Source organism: Apteryx rowi, unplaced genomic scaffold, assembly GCF_003343035.1.
Source record: "Apteryx rowi isolate R43461 unplaced genomic scaffold, aptRow1 scaffold_512, whole genome shotgun sequence".
NCBI classification, from domain to species: domain Eukaryota; kingdom Metazoa; phylum Chordata; class Aves; order Apterygiformes; family Apterygidae; genus Apteryx; species Apteryx rowi.
In genome coordinates, this window is record NW_020450775.1 from 426,658 (window position 1) to 442,893 (window position 16,236).

Sequence of the window (16,236 nt, forward strand, 5' to 3'; positions counted from 1 at the left end):
AAAAACCTCTCTGATTAGTGCCAAAAATCACAGAAATCACCATGAATACCTGTTGCGAGGTCAGCCAAGTAACTTCATAGAGTCTGACCCCTGCTAAGGACATGTCCTGACTCACCTTGCTCCTGTTACTAAAAGTATTAGTTAAAATGGCTAATTCAGATAAAGTCAATTTGGAGATTATTTTTATGTAATCAGGCTACAGAAACAGTTTACTATAATATTTTCCATACAAAAGAGGACCAATTTACTCCTCCCCTTCTTCCCAAAATAGAATTTGTTTGTTATGTTTGAACACGAATAAAAATCAAGATCATAACTATCTGTTATGATAAATGTGTCAAATGTAAAAATGTCTCTACTTTGGGCCTAGACCTTGACAGCTCAAAAAAAAAACCCAAAGAAAAAAAAACAGAGTATTGTCTCCTGTCAGCTGTAGAAGTCTTCCGGTTGAGGCCTGGAACATATTAGCTTAAAACAGAATTAGTAGGGATTAGATCATGTGAATTTTGTTGTGCATTTGCATCACCCTAGTGGTATATCTTTGAGCAAGATATAGAAGCAGCACTTGAATGTGCAGGACTTCAGAGTGTGTGGAAAATCTGGTTCAAATTCTTCTGTTCATATGAGAATGCAGATCTGATTGCTAATAAGCATTTGATAATTATCTCTGACTGTACAGAATTTTAGAGTGACTCTTAAGTGACCACATCCAGGACTTTACGATGTTTGACCCACAAAAACAGTTCAAAACAGGTCATAGAAATAATGTTCAATAGGTATATCTGCAATTAGAGGTGGTTATTCCAAAGGAAGACTGCATCACCTTATAAAGTTATAGTCACAAGACTATAAATAGAGCCTTTGAAAGTGGCAGAATTATTTTGTTATGGCTGCATATGTGAGACAAGTATTTTTGCAAATACATTAGCCCACATTCAGATAAATGAGTAGTGAGCATCTTAACACTGTCAAAGTGTTTCTGACAGAAGATACAGTGGGTGATTTTGCTTTGCCCATATGCCCTTCTGGCAGGCACCTAATCCTGTTTCTCAAATGGCTTTCACATGGAGCACTTTTAAGACCCCTACTCAAGAATTTTCTTATGTGTCTGTACTTAAGGCTTCCTCCCAACCCCCATATTTACAGTTAAGTGAATTCATTTAAAATTTTACTGGTAACATTTTGTCTGTGTCAAATCTCTCCAGATTTATTATGGATATATGAAAAGCTCTACTTGAAATAGTCCTAGAAAGAAAGACTAGAAGGAGCATTGGAGGTCCTCTAGTTTGCCTTGGGGTCTCAAAGGAAGATCATCAAGTCTTCAACCATTCCTGCAGGCAGTTCTCAACTAAATTTAACCTATTGTTAAAAGCTCCARTAAATGAGACTTCACAGCCTGCTTTGGCAGCCTAAGAGGAAGGAGAAATAAGTACAGGGGAAAAAAAGATCTTCTTGTTGCTGAAATAGTTATTTAAGATGACTGATTTTGTTTAAATAGTAAGAGGGGATCTTGGGAAATGTCCCTGTGTCAGACTGTGACTGATGAGGGCATTTGGGACCTGTCAATGCATCGTTTGAACCACTGCAGAGTCTGGGGTCCCAGTCTCCTGCAATCCTGCCATGGCACTGGCGAGAGGTTAGTTTCCAGGGCTACAGGTTTAGAGGAAGAGAAATTCTACATCCAGGTGGAAACAGCCTATTAACTCCTTTTTTTTAGGATCGTGCTTGTATTTCATGTCTGACTTGCCCATATCGAGATCTGTAGCCTATCTGTTACCAACTGATGTGGGAATACAAACAAGAAGTTTCCTCCTCTTTGTAGCAAACTGACATTTTTAAAGACTGCCCTCCACGAATGCCATTGTGTCTTCTCTTACCAAGACCAACAACCTCCCGATCCTTCAGTCCCTCCTCACAAACCACATTTTCTACTTCTGACCATCCTTATCATGCTCCTGAAGCACTGTCTGATGCTCCATACAGGTCACAGTACTCCAGCCGAGACCTTACCAGCCCTGAATCAACCAAGAGCTTTACTTCACGTGTTTTACCAAAGACAATTCTGTTTGTACTTCTCAGTACAATGTTTGCTTTTTTTTGCAAGAGTGCAACACTGTTAACTCATGGTCAGTTTGTGATCCGATATAACTCCACGTCCTTTTCTGCAGAGATGTGGTCTGAATGAGTTGGCAATATCAAGTCAAAATTGGCAGAAGTACAAGGTTAGCTTTAAAAAAGCAGAATTGCTTAATGATTTAAAAATAGAACTGAAACGTCTTTAAAGTTTGTATTATGTAAACATTTTACAGTAGCATTAATAAGCCAGACCTAGTAACAAGTCTAATAGACTTGTGCTTGGTAGTTTGAATGTGAAATTTATTTTAATCATTGTGAAGCATATTTTTGGTTGTTTAACCTGAAGGAGAAACAAAAATTGAACAGCCTCAGCCCCATCCCGGCTCAGCCTAGGGCCTTCWGTTGCTGCCCCACGACACTGCAGCRGTGCTGGCTCCAGCCCCACCAGGGCCCAGCCTCTGCCCAGCCCCAGCCCCCCCGACCCCGACCCTGCAGCAGTGTCTGATGCCCCCCCAGGCCTGGGGCCACCCCGGCTGCCCCCAGGGTCCTGCTCCCTCAGGGCAGGGGGACAGGCCCTGGTGCCACCAGGAGCCCCAGCTGACACCAGTCCCGGCTGCAGGGAGCCRCTGGCCTTGCAACACCCCAGTGTGATGGAGGGTCAGAGAAAGGGCCGATGCAGCTCTCCTCACAGGTGTGGAATGAAATGACAGGAGGCAGCAGTTGCAAGGTGCAGTTGGAGAACATCCAGTTGGGGATAAAGAAAATATTTTTCACCAGCAGGATGGGTAAGCACTGGGACAGGTTGCCTAGAGAGGTTGTGGTGTTTCAGCCCTGGAGATTTCCGAAATTTGACTGGACAAGGCCCTGAGCAACATCATCTATCTTTAAAGTTAGGCTTGCTTTGAACAGGAGGTTGGGTCAGATGACCTGCAGATGTCCTTTCCGACCTAAATTTTTCTGTGATTCTATGAGTACTGCAATACTAAGAATGACAAATTTGTTGAACATACAGACATATCTACAGGAATTTCATGATAGCCACAAAAGGCTTTTCCTCCTCATGAATTCACAAAGTTTCTGTGATCTTGCTGTTCTGTTTCTGGCCCAGCTAGCACTACTTTCTGGCTCTTTTTCTGCTTAGACTTATATCCCTTTGGCCTGTGGGATTTTTAACCAGATGAACTGTCTTTGTGCACCTTAACTTTACCTTTCTTTCAAGAACTTTATCCTAGATACCTTAAATCTAGATAACTGTTTAGTTTCCTACAACTAGGGATAAATAACTTAAGAAGACCCCACAATTTTGAAATCTGATGTTGTATTCATGGAAATACTAAAATTATTTCAGTATAATATGAAATATACATAAAACATATATAAATATAATAAAACAGTACAAGTAAAAATGCCTGTTGCAGCTTTTATTGGATGGCATTGCATAGTTCAGGCATTGCAGGAAAAAAGCCCTATCTGGCCAACACGTATTGTTGGATATATTGAAGCACTGTAAGAGAATTTCTGCTTACCAATACCAACTTCTATCACATCTCAAACTACTGTAAAGTAGAGAGATATTTAAACACAGAAAGACAAGTGGAAGTAGTTGCATGGCCATATAACTATGACTGGAAATCTCAGGTTAAACCAGTTCATTTGTGCTACAAATTATGCTTGTGATAGAATGAAAATTGAATTCTCCCACACCTCAGTATTAGTCTTTTGACTTATAGACCATGCTGTTCTCATTGTAGTCATAGAAATTGTAGCACAAGGTAAGAAAGACATATATGTAGATACACGTGTGCGCACACACACACACGCACATATCAGGGCGGCATGTTCTCAGATGAAATTCTGGCTCATTTTACAGATTCAAGGAGATCGAATGATGCCCCCAAAATAAGCATCCACACTTTTTTCAGTATTTGTCCAGATAGTCCAGAGTTCCCTAAGAATTATCCTATTTCTACAAAAACCAAAGAAATGTATTTAAGCTGTAGACGCCTAAATATTGATGGCTTTAGTCACCATTTAATCACACAAGAATAGTTCTAATGTGATCAGTAATAGATTTGAAAAGCTGATGTGCAATACTTCTGTTTTGATCATACAGATACTTTGCAGTTATTTAAATGACATGCATAAAGAAGTGGAAAAGTGTGTCCCTTCTCTTCAAACTTTACAAAAAAGTTTGAAACAAATCTTCCTTGAAATATCCTTTTCAATTTARTTTCCTGAATTGGCTGGAGATAGGGAATGTAAAATATTTCTAGATTATTAAGTCCGCTTATCAGAAAGATGTGAAATCTTGGTAGTGCTATCTTTTCATCAGTAATGCAAGCACCTTCATTTTAAACTATACATACTTTTAGAAATCTAAGTGTACTCACATAGTTCCATCTCAGATATTTTAGAGATAATGTGAAAGAATGTTTCAGATTACTAGAATTAAAATTTTTAGACTGTTTTGTTAAGGATCCTGGAACAAATGTATCTTGGCTTCATTTTAGTTGCACTAACAATGAATTTGGAGCTGAGGATTGTTCTGTGCCAAAATGAAATTGCTATGACTTTATGGTATGATTTGTACCTTAGTACTGGGAGTTCACTATGTCTTGCTAGGAATAATAGGATTTTAGAAGAAGGCCCCAAACAGCATTTTTACTTAAATTACTGTATCAGATGTATGTTCCAGCAATAAGAGTGGTAATTCTATGAGTCTCCATCCATTGTTTATAAAAATGTGGTGAATTCTTTTAGCTCTACCAATTGTAGGCTTAATACCAAATAACTTCAACACCTTTAGGATAATTTTGGAATAGTATTAGTGAATGTATTTCCATTGTTTCCTTCCATTTGCACCATGGTTATGTCTGGTACAGTAATTTTGATGGTTTAGCAACTGCCATAGCATGCTCAGAATTTCTTTTCTTTTAACTGCTTCCTCTGCTATACAGGGACAGATGATTTGGAGAGCCTATTAAAGCTTTTTCTTTTCCACTTGTGCTAATTACCTTAAATATTTTGGAGATTTTCCTGCAAAGTCCATTTTGTTTCCAGATCATTAGCAATGTTAAAAACAAACCTTCTCACAAATATGTTGGCGTAAGCTCAAGCACAGTTCCTGGCTCATCAGAAACCCTTCCTTAAGCAAGAGAAATTGTGTGGGGTCCATTACATGCAGTTCACTTGCCCCAAAGCACTGGGGGTTTAGTGCATGAGCTTCCAGCAGGGCTTTAGTTTTTTCATATACAAAGCTTGTAGACAAGACCAATTAAAAGTTTAAATCAGCTAAATCAGCAGGGAAGAAGAGTGAGGCATATGTTTCTGATATAATGAATTGCTCCCTTCCAATTCAAAGAATGGCACACTGCTTTCACAAGAATCTGTAGACTAGGTACAAGGAAATCATGGACATCACTGTCTATGATGCCTGATTTGTTAATATCTGTAAAATGCCTAGACAGCTTCAGAGTGAGTAAAAATGATCAGGAGAAATATTATTTWTACTTTTACCAAGCTTAGCACCTAAAAAGAGCATATTTGAGTAAGGGTTCATGAGTAGTCCTGACAGGTGATACTTTTTAGTTCATACTTCATTAGAGCGAAAAGAGTAGCATTTCTGTCAAACCTCTTATGATATAATCCTCAACCTTAGTTCGTTATCACTTGGGTAGTAGCAGTCAGTGGCTCATGAATTTATTCACTGATGGACCTACTCACCTTGTCTTCCAAAGAGTCATTGTATGCAGCTTTACAGAGGCCCTCAGAGGTATAGATGCTATAGCTTTTATGAAATGTGTGATGCATACCCTAATTCCTTAATATGCAGGCAACAAACTTCTAACAAAGATATGTCCATCTGACTCCTACACAGAAAACAGTAACCTGGCATACCAAAAATCCAACACAATGCAGTATTTCTAAGATAATATTTCTAAGACCAGCTAACTCAGTCATTTCAACTATGGACATTGTTTTCCAAATAACATTTTGTTGTGCCCTTTTACAGTTTGTTAATGCTATTGCTGCTAAAACTTAATTTGTAAAAATTTGCATTTTTTTCTGCCAGGCCAAAGAAAGAAATAACAAAATTTGTTTAAGCAGCGATTTTTCTGATTTAAAGTAGTCATGCACAAGATATTTCACCATTAATGTGGATTTTCAGTTAGACAATGATAACAAGATTTCAGAAATAATGCAATGTTGTTGCCTGCGCATAACAATTAGTTAGTGGCCTAGTTCAGATGAGAGTTTCAGTGTTTTATAAAATGTCTAAAGAATAGATGTCCCAGTTAACATAATTAACTGGGAGGAACAGTTGAAGGGCAACATTTGTTTATTTTGGGAGAAAAATATACTGAAAAATTAAATGAAATTTGCTATAAACCAGCTGTAGGGAGAAGTAACAGTACATGGGAAATTCTAGATAGAGTACATGGAGTGGACTGACATCACTATGCAGCACCAGTTATCTTACCTGGCAGATAATCAAATGTCTTCTTAGTGAAGTTTGTCAGTTGTTTTATTGATTTGTACAAGCAAGAAGAGATTCCCTGAAGAAAAACATTGCTAAAAACATGTATAGGACTGTTAATGTAAAAAAGCCCTAAAAATTTCTAATCCTAATAGGGGAGAACAATATGTCTTAATAAAGCTACATACCACAACTTGTTACTCTGTCCTACCATTACTGGTTGTAGAGTCCTGATAACTCTTTAGGGAATGTTCACACCATGAATTTCCCATATGTCATTGCCCAAAACTTCTATAATCCCCTTTAAAAACAGTGTTATTTCAAGCAAATTCCACCCCCATAGAGCCGGGGCAGTCTGTGCTGCAACGTGCAGCAAAAGCCAGGCACTGCTGGGGGAAGGAGAACAGCAGCAGCACTCCTGAAACCAAATCCCTTTATGACTGCACTTTGAGCTCTCCCTCCGTTATATGCCACCACTAAAGAATCATGTCATCTCCCACCACTTTGCGTTACCTGAATGCAGGCACAGAAAGCATCTTTTTATAATTAGCTGCCTAGGCTCAGCCTAACTAGGACTATAGTGTGTATCAGGCCTACAACCACAGTACCCTGAAATCACAGCATGCAAAAACACTTGCTATTAGCCTGGCATAGGTGTAGGGCTCAGTGTGCCACAATCATATGGACAACATTAACCACAGCCACTGGTACGCAAATCATTTTGTGGGGAGTACAATCTTGCATCYAGTTTGTCTGATGTGCAAGCATATAAATATGAGAAGTCTCACACTTTGTCAGACTAATGGGCCATCTATCACAATATCCTGTTTTTAAGAGCAATGGGTAGTGGTTGCTTTGGGAAAGATGATAAGAAATATCGCATTCCTTGGCATTCCCTCTCAGTTCATGGCAATAAATTGCAGGGACCAGGGACTTCCTGAGCCAGAATTTATAGCCAGACCATCGCATTTAAAGCCATGGATTTAATCTGATTCCTTTTTGAATCCCTTATGCTTTGGCCTGTATAATATCCTGGTGAGACATGTTTCATAATTAATAATGTATTGTTTGGAAATGTATGGTGTTACATATTTTCAGCTTCTGCCTGATAATTTTGTTGGATGACCCCTACTTTTGTATCATGAGGAGAAATGAATAATCATTACCTGTTTATACTCTTCACAATCATCAAAATTTTGGAGAACTGTGTTAGTTTATGCTGCAGTAACTTCTTTTCCAAACTGGGGGGTCATAGCCTATTTAAATCTTTGTGTTATACCTCAGCCCACCCTTTATACTTTTTCTATTTTTTTGCTAAAACTCTTTGGAGATGAGATGACCTCTAATGCATGCAGTATCCAAGATGCAAGTATACTATGACAGTATACAATGTCACAGTGACAGGCTATCTTTTGTTTTCAGTTTCTTTGACTAAATAGTTTCTGAAACTCCACTCAACTTTTTTACAGCTGGGCTGTGACACTGCCCCTAAAATTCTGTGCCAATTTTCAGAGAATTATCTACAATGACTCTGTGGCCTCTTTCCTAAGTGATATTAAGTAAATTAGAGTCATTCATCGTGTATGTGTAATTAAAATTATTAAATTTCATCTGGCATTTCATTACCCACTCACTTGGTATTGCGAGGTCTTTTGAAACTGCATCTCACTCAACCTCCCTCCTGTAGCTGGTGAGCATGCAGTCAACTTTGGGGGTTTTTTTTGTTTTTTTTTTGCCAAGATCTCTGACATCAGGGCATAGTTTTGTGAGTCAGAAAAGACAAGACTTGCTCAGCATCCTGACATCATGCATCTTTTCTGTAGTTCTCAGATCACCTCTCATGAACCTGCCCTGACGATGAACAAAAGCTGCAGGTAACACACTATTTGTGGTAACTGAACTATGGGTACAAGTATTATCGTTGTTCCCTATGAAATGTGAGCTCCCCATTCTCTGAAAACCAGAAATCATTGTATTTCTAATGCCCAGGATCTTCGGTCAAATCACACAAACCCCCATTGCCACAGCTGTTCTGATGGTTGGTTGGCCAACACTAATCTGGATTGCAGAAGACATATTGAAGTTGCACAGAGCTGTCCTTCGGAGCACAGCGGCAACTTACTTCTGTAGTAATCAGCTGCTCTGACACTTACGAATCAACTGGTCATTTAAAGTCAGCATAACGCTGTGATCCTACTGTATTATGCTCATTCTGCTGTACTAGAGACACTGTGGGCAGTTATGAACTCATCATGTCTGTCCAGCCTGCCATGAATTAATAGTTATCATTCTCAAGTCTTATATGTTGGTAGTTCCTTCTGAAAGGCCATTCGTGGTCTCACCAGGTGCTTATTCCACCATAAATGTATAAGCAGGAATAGCTCACAAGAAAGTTTACTGGTTTACACTCTAGTAGAAACTTAAAGAATCAAATAGTAAACTGAATACAAGGCAATCTGACAAATACCTAAAAATACATCTGCATCAAGGACTAGGAAGGACAAAGAAGTTCTTACACTGCCCACCATTCCTAAAGCAATTCCAGTTAGTGTAGCACAATAAATGTGGGCTGTGAGCCCTGAAATCATGGCATAGCTGAGGTGCCATGGCAGGACATGGATATGTAAGATTTAGTGTGTACCTAGCTTGGTAAAGCAGGCTACAGGTGGATTTGCACGTATGGAAACCAAAAAGGGATATAGGCAGCACTATTAACATATGTTTAAGAGAAATGTAATTATCCCTTGTCACATGAAATAGTTTTCCATTGTACGGTGACAGATCTTACCTCCCAAAACAGACATCCAGAGTGTTTCAGGTCCCCCCCCCCTTTTTTTTTGTTTCCCTTTGTCACAAGAATATCCATTAATAAAGAATTTCATTACTTCCAGTGCAAAAGTCCCAGAATTTAATTTTTTTTCACTGCATGATGCAGACAGAAGGTTAGCTAGTGAAATTTAGAGTGGATTGGCAAGGAGGTTTGCAGACAGCAGGAGGTCAAGGTCCATACAGTACATCCATGAAACATATCTGAGTAGGCAGCATCTTTCTCTGTAATTCTTATTCTTGTAATTGATTATTCAGTCTTCCTCCTAATAAAGTTATACTACATACTTGCTTTGACTTCTTCGGTCATGTGTGCCTCAAAACTGAGCTAATTTGATTTCTTTCCTGATAGAAATACAGTTATTCAGACTGAGTCAAAGAAAATACTCTGTGCGCGTAAGAATTCAGATCTAAAAAGATCCAAAAGGAATTTTTTGTTCTAAGAATTACCTATGTGGGACATGCAGTAAGCCCAAAGTTGGGGCTTTTAAAAAATTGTTCAGCTAAAATGTAGGAGGGTAATTTCCTCCATATTATAAAATACTGATTTTAACTTCTCTTTAAACAATCTCTCATATAAAGAAATCAAATGGTATAAGGGAGTTGCTGTCAGGCCAGACCGTTTTATATTAAGTTTTAGCCTTAAGAACATTTTATGGTTGGGTCAGAAACAGAAGCTGTCAGAAACTTAGTTTCCATGTCATCAGAGCACTACTGTAATTAATATGCCATACTATGACAATACAGAGATGCAATGAGAGCTCATGTTTGAGTAACACATGGCCTTTGCATAACATTCAATCTCCAAAGTATTTTGCAAAGATCAAGTCTTCACGTCACCTCTCTGGAAACATGGAGCTGCACATTTTTACTTCCATATTGCAAGACATCATACCAAGTAAAAAAGTGCCCACTGTACAAAGTGCTGAGCACCCTGAATTCCTTCTGATTTACAGCATGAGYCTATGGCCCTCCTAGAAACCATTTGGCCACTGAACCTTTAAATGACATAGGGAATCTTTTAGTGACTATTCATTCATTATTTATTTTACTGTGGCAACTAAAACCCTGATCTGGAGTCAGGCATGTATTATGCTAGTGTATACTAAAAGACATAGTCCCTGCCCCACAGAGTTTTCAAACTGAGGTCCCAATCTGGCCTACATTTGCGTGAGTATTGTATTTTTGCATGTTTGAGAATTTCCCATTTGACTTTCACTGGGAAAACTTTACAGAAAGCCCACACCTGCTGAGCTTCAGCATTCTGGCAAGCCCAGCAGAGAGGCCAAATGGGAATTCACAGTCAAGAGAGGTTGCCTGGATTTAAAAAGGGTGTGAACCTTCCAAGCTCTCAGGGTGTGTGCAAGTTTATATTTGGATAACCTAACAGCTATGCATATAAATTGTCAGGGAAAATTAATGAATGGTGCATGTGCAGTATATCAAGCATCATTGTGTCTCAACCAATATTTTCACATGCACCAAAGTGCACATTCCTTACTGAGGGTTATATACAATGTTTGAAGTTTAAAAAGTGAAGTGATTTGAGAGTATATGAATGCAGAAAGCAGTAACTCACTTTTTAATATCTGGGAAACACTTTTTGTGTTCGGTTATGGCTTTCAAAAGAAAGTAAAGGATTTCTGATCTAATAACAATCATAAGACATTCCATACTAGAATTTAATTTTGAAGTTTAAAAGGAATAAAATGGAAGTGCTGTCTCAGTCCTGGCTTCGCTTTCTAATGTGTTTCCCTTGACCACTTTTTTTTTTTCATGGAACCTATTGCAATGTGTTTTTAAGCAGCTATGAGATGTTTTATATATGAAAAACACTACGAAATAAGTGTATATCCTTTATCTTCTCTGAAGAATTCCACTCTGCAACTGAGTCTCATGTTTCTTCTTTTTAATTCTTTCTGACTGCTTCATATTAATGTCTTCATAGTAGTTTTAGCATAGTAGGTATTATTTATGTCCTAAAGTTGTTAGCAGTTGTCTTAACCAGACCTGAATGCTTTACAGTGGCTCTAAACCATTTCCCTTCCCACCCCAACTCCTTAATAGTCTGTGACAGCTCTATTATTTCATTTGAGGTTAAGGAACAGCACATCTCAGATGTTTAACTTCTGAATCTTCACATTTACACCTGTAGGTGGTATTTGTACCAATTTATAGCATGATGACCTTTCCCTGCGCTTCCTAAAAATTTGTTTGATATCTCAAAATAATTTATATTGAATGGGCTGGTGATCCAGATTCCAGGACGCCATAGCTTTAATCCAGGGTACATTGAGATTTATTTAAAAGACTCTGCATGAATTAAAGACTTGCAATCTGCCTTTATATTCAGCCATTTTATTCCTGTTGACTGAATCACCTATAGAAACAGCCGGCGCATTTCTAGCAAGGGCAATCCTGTCTCCTGGAAAGGCTGCCTCGCTGTGAGCTCCATCCAGCCAGGTGCTGAAAACTTGGGCCCTCGGTCAGCAAAGTCCTAGTAGATGCCAGACTAAGATCAGTGTTTAGCAGTTTTCAGGATAAAGCTTTGCTCCAAGATGAACCATTCTTTCTTTGCTCCTGTCAGAGTAGTGTCCCAGATAAAGGAGTTTATCCATCCTTCCTGCTTTGTTTATCTGGCAAGAAGAGATTGTTATGCTAAACTGGGGGACCCTAAAGTTAGCTCAGTTTACAATATCCCATCTGCTTTGCTCTGTAATGATGCTAAGGTTATAATAAGTTCTGTATAGGTGTGTAAAAGTCAATTTGATAATAAAAATAAAAATAAAAGTAATAGTTAAAATAATTAACAATACAGAGACCACATTTTAACTTCAGTACTACTTCATCAAGCAATAATAAACAAATTCACTGCAGATGGGACAGTTGCTCACACGTATCACCACAAGGGAATTTGGCCTAGTACACTAAAAACATAGCTAATAACTCCTAAATTATTTCTGAATTAAGGCTATAGAAGCATGTACACAGCACAGAAAAACAAATGACAGATTTGATTYGCATCTATGTTACTAGAGTAAAAACAGAAAGCAAACCTTTCCTTCGAAGACAGCATAACTCTTCCAGAGTTAGGACTTGCATAGCAGCTTAAACAGTGAACTGTGAGAGGAAGAGAACGACAAACTATTTCAAATGTGTAAACTGGCTACAACTTACTGTGAAGTGGAGCAATACAGGCTTTACACAAAGACGTTCTATAGACACTTAAGAGCCAAACTTTACTTTCAAGTGTACTTGCATTACGTYTACTGAAGACCAGCTAAAATTGGCCCAAAGTTGCTGTGATTCTGTAAACTCTATTTCAATGTACTGGAAGTGCTAAAGATGTGCTCTGTTACATTTAAGGAAAGGAGAACTTCACCATGCCACTGTAGTTCGTATGGTACTCAGGGGGACAAGTTTTTCAGAAACAGAACAGATTTTGATCATCCAACTGGTGTTCAAACATCTTTCTAAWGCAAAGCCTGAACTTCAGAGAGAAAGAGGAACCCCTGTCTTTGYTCTGTTCTCCCCTGGAGTCAGGATCTCTATATCCTTTCCTAAGGAGCACCTGAAAACCTCAGTTTTCACTCCAGCACCCACTACATTACTCTTGTTGCTACCAAGAGATTAATTCAGCCTTCCCAGCCACGCAACCTTGTAAACTGCTGCCTGCAGAACAAACCACCATTGCCCTTTCCCAGGCCACAAGGGAAGGAGTGAACGTTGTGCCCTTTTGATAATCTCTAGAAGTGATCTACCTCTATAGGCACGCACTTACAGAATAGGTATATAATATATAATAAGGACAGACAAAGAGCAGTAGATGCACTAACTATAGTAACTAACGCCATGGTTTGCCATGCAGCAGTAGGGGCGCAAGTAGCATCCACAGCACCCTGTGCTGCCGGAGCTGTTTGTGGGGCTATGCAGTAAACTGGATCAGCAGCTGAATGGGATTAAATTAAAAAAAACRTTTCTAGATAGAAGAGCTTTGTATTTCAGGCCCTGAAAACGACCTGAGCTTCTGCCACAGAATCTACCTGTGGCCATGAGCAGTCACTCAGCTACTTTGTGCCCCAGTTCTTTTCCTGAAAAGCCCTCATTGTATATGGCCTGTTGCAAGGATACATTTCTAAAGTTTGTAAGGTACTAGAGTGAGGAGAGCCAGGCAGACAAGAGGAGCTGGAATGAAAAGCAAAAACCATCCAAAAGCATTTGAGTTTGTAAGGCATAGCACAGTACTGCAGAGGGGTTTGGTTCTTAGGAAGTGATCTGCAGCTGGTTGCAGATGTTATTTACCAGCTATTCTGTGGAGATGGCATTTGTCTCCTAACTGACTAATTTCAGTTTTCATCTCAGTTTTCCAGTGACATCTTACATTTTCCCAGTACAATATGTTGTTAACAAGTCCTAATTTGTTTGCACCCAATAACAAATGAAGTCTCTGGTAATGCTTCACTTACTATTTGTTTTCCTGTGAGTGCCTAGGCAGGGTCAGGCCTGCTGAGTGTTTGGAGAAGCTTTCTCTATGGTAGCCTTAAGAGCTGCGTGAAGTGATGTTGGTAGTCTTGATGGGTAACATTTTCCCCTCTGAAGCTTCCAATCCTGTAATCATATTTGCACACATACATTGACCCGTTCATCTTTTCTAGCTTATTTTAAGTGAGACAGCTCAGAGATGTAAGGTTTGGTTTTGGTTATCCAGTTGGACGATAAGGCACAGGGCTAGTAAGAAGGCATTTTGCCAGTGTAATCTTAGGGCATGTGACAAGAAAGCATTTGTAATGTTATCCTGACAATTTGTAGTCATTTGAAATCCTATTGTAGTTCCTGTTCCTCTAGTTATATGATTTGATTAATGTCCAACAGAGCATTTAAGATTCCATTTGACTGAGGACAACTGAATTTACAGCTAGTAAAAGAAAAAATTAAGGTTTTAAGAAACCTGCCAAGTTCATTTATTTGACAAATGAGTGTAAAGCTACTTACAAAAACACTTCATAATGTAGCAACACCTGGATCGTAATACATTTTGTAGAAGCAATGAAAATGTAATTAGTTTAAGAATTATGAAAATGATGCCAGGAGGTATATAAGATGTAGCTTGCTAGGAATGCAGAAGCATGGACTTCCAGCTTGCTCCACAGTAACGCAGGATCCCCCCAGGACCGACCTGGTGGTGACAGCCAGTGCTCGGAGGAACCGGCAGGTAGGTAAGGTATAGGGATATGCTGTACTTAGTGGTGGCATGGTTTTGTGTCATTCAGCCTGGGTATTGAAGCATCTTGTACAAGGGGATTTTTGTAATCCATTTGTGTTACAACAGCAGCCAAAATCCTTAGCCACATTTGAGGCTTTTTTTGGACAAAAAGGGCAAAACATGTAAGATACAGTCCCTGCCTTAAGGCTCTTGAAGTGAAAGGCCTTTGTTCAGCAAAATGCTCAAGCATGTTATTCACCTTCTGCACAAGCTCAAGTTAGACGAAAAGGAAGCGGAGCAGCAGAGATGAGGTGAGTTGGCAGAGGTGCCCAGCTAGCTAGCGGCAAAGCTCAAAGGAGAATTTAGAAAACTCCCTCTTCAAGAGCACCATAAACTCATCCYCACATCCAGTGCATACCTAAGCTCCTTAGCAAAAGCATACGCTATATGCRTATACAGTGAATAGGCTGTTTTAGACTTAATTTCTCAACATTTTTATTTGAACACACAATGTATTTGATCAAAGAAAGTCATAAAGAAAAGATCTGTCTGGGAAAACACATTTTCTTCATGTTCCAAAAGCTTAAACCTTATTCTTTGGGTTTTGCCCTTAAACTTGAAACAAAATTTCTCTCTAAAATAATGGAAAACTGTCATTCTCACAGTTTTTTGTCAAAGAATCTTCAAAGTTGAAAAAAGTTAACCAGGAAGTTAGATGCTGATTTTCTGTAGTACAAGTAAAAATTGAAGCCATAAGTATTAATCCTGTAACAACTACTGCGTTGCGACTTTACATAGGGATTAAATTAAGGAATTAATTGATGCTTTGAAACTGATGGGTTGCAAATGCCAGGCTTTTAGTATTTTCCAGTTTAATATCAATAATACTACAGTAATGTTGACATCTTGGCTTTTTTAAAACGCCACACTTCCTTAATTTGTTTATATTGGCAATATTTGTCATTTTGCAGTTGTCTACGAAACACCTAGTGGTGACCGATTTAAACCATGTGCTGAGTGTTTCAGCTTGGTAATGATATTGCTTTGCCAGCAGGATTCAACAGCATAATGTGCATCACTGCAAAGTTAAGAACACTAAAGAGTCTCCAGTCCAACTATGCAGATTTCGTCTGTATCTATAGTCTGTAGATATCAGTTAGCTTAGGCTGCTGAGTTCAAGTGTTATGAAGTGTTCATATATTCCACATCTATTACACACTTCACATAGATATTAAATGTTTGTGTTTTATAAATTTTGGTAGTCCTAAGCATTTTAGTTAAACTTCTGACTTCAAAGTAAATTGCTTGGCTGCCAACCACACTGAAGTGGGAAGACAAACAGACAATAACCCATAGACCCCACAATATTGGATCTTTTCTTGCTTCCATTAAGGACAAAATAAGTTTATCATTGACTTCTTCAGTAGAGGGGCTGTTTCCCCTATATCTAGGATTTTTTTGAGTATCTTCTTAGCAGATAGGAAAGTCATGCACATTATGGGAAAGGCAGTATAAATGGAGAGACTATCTCATCTTCTTCTAACTTGACAAATAAACAAACCCTGATTTTTCCACACAGGCAATCTCTGCACTGCTGTTGGTCTCATTCAGTGAGGCATTCTGCAAACGCAGGTCTGAATCTGTGATTCTCTTT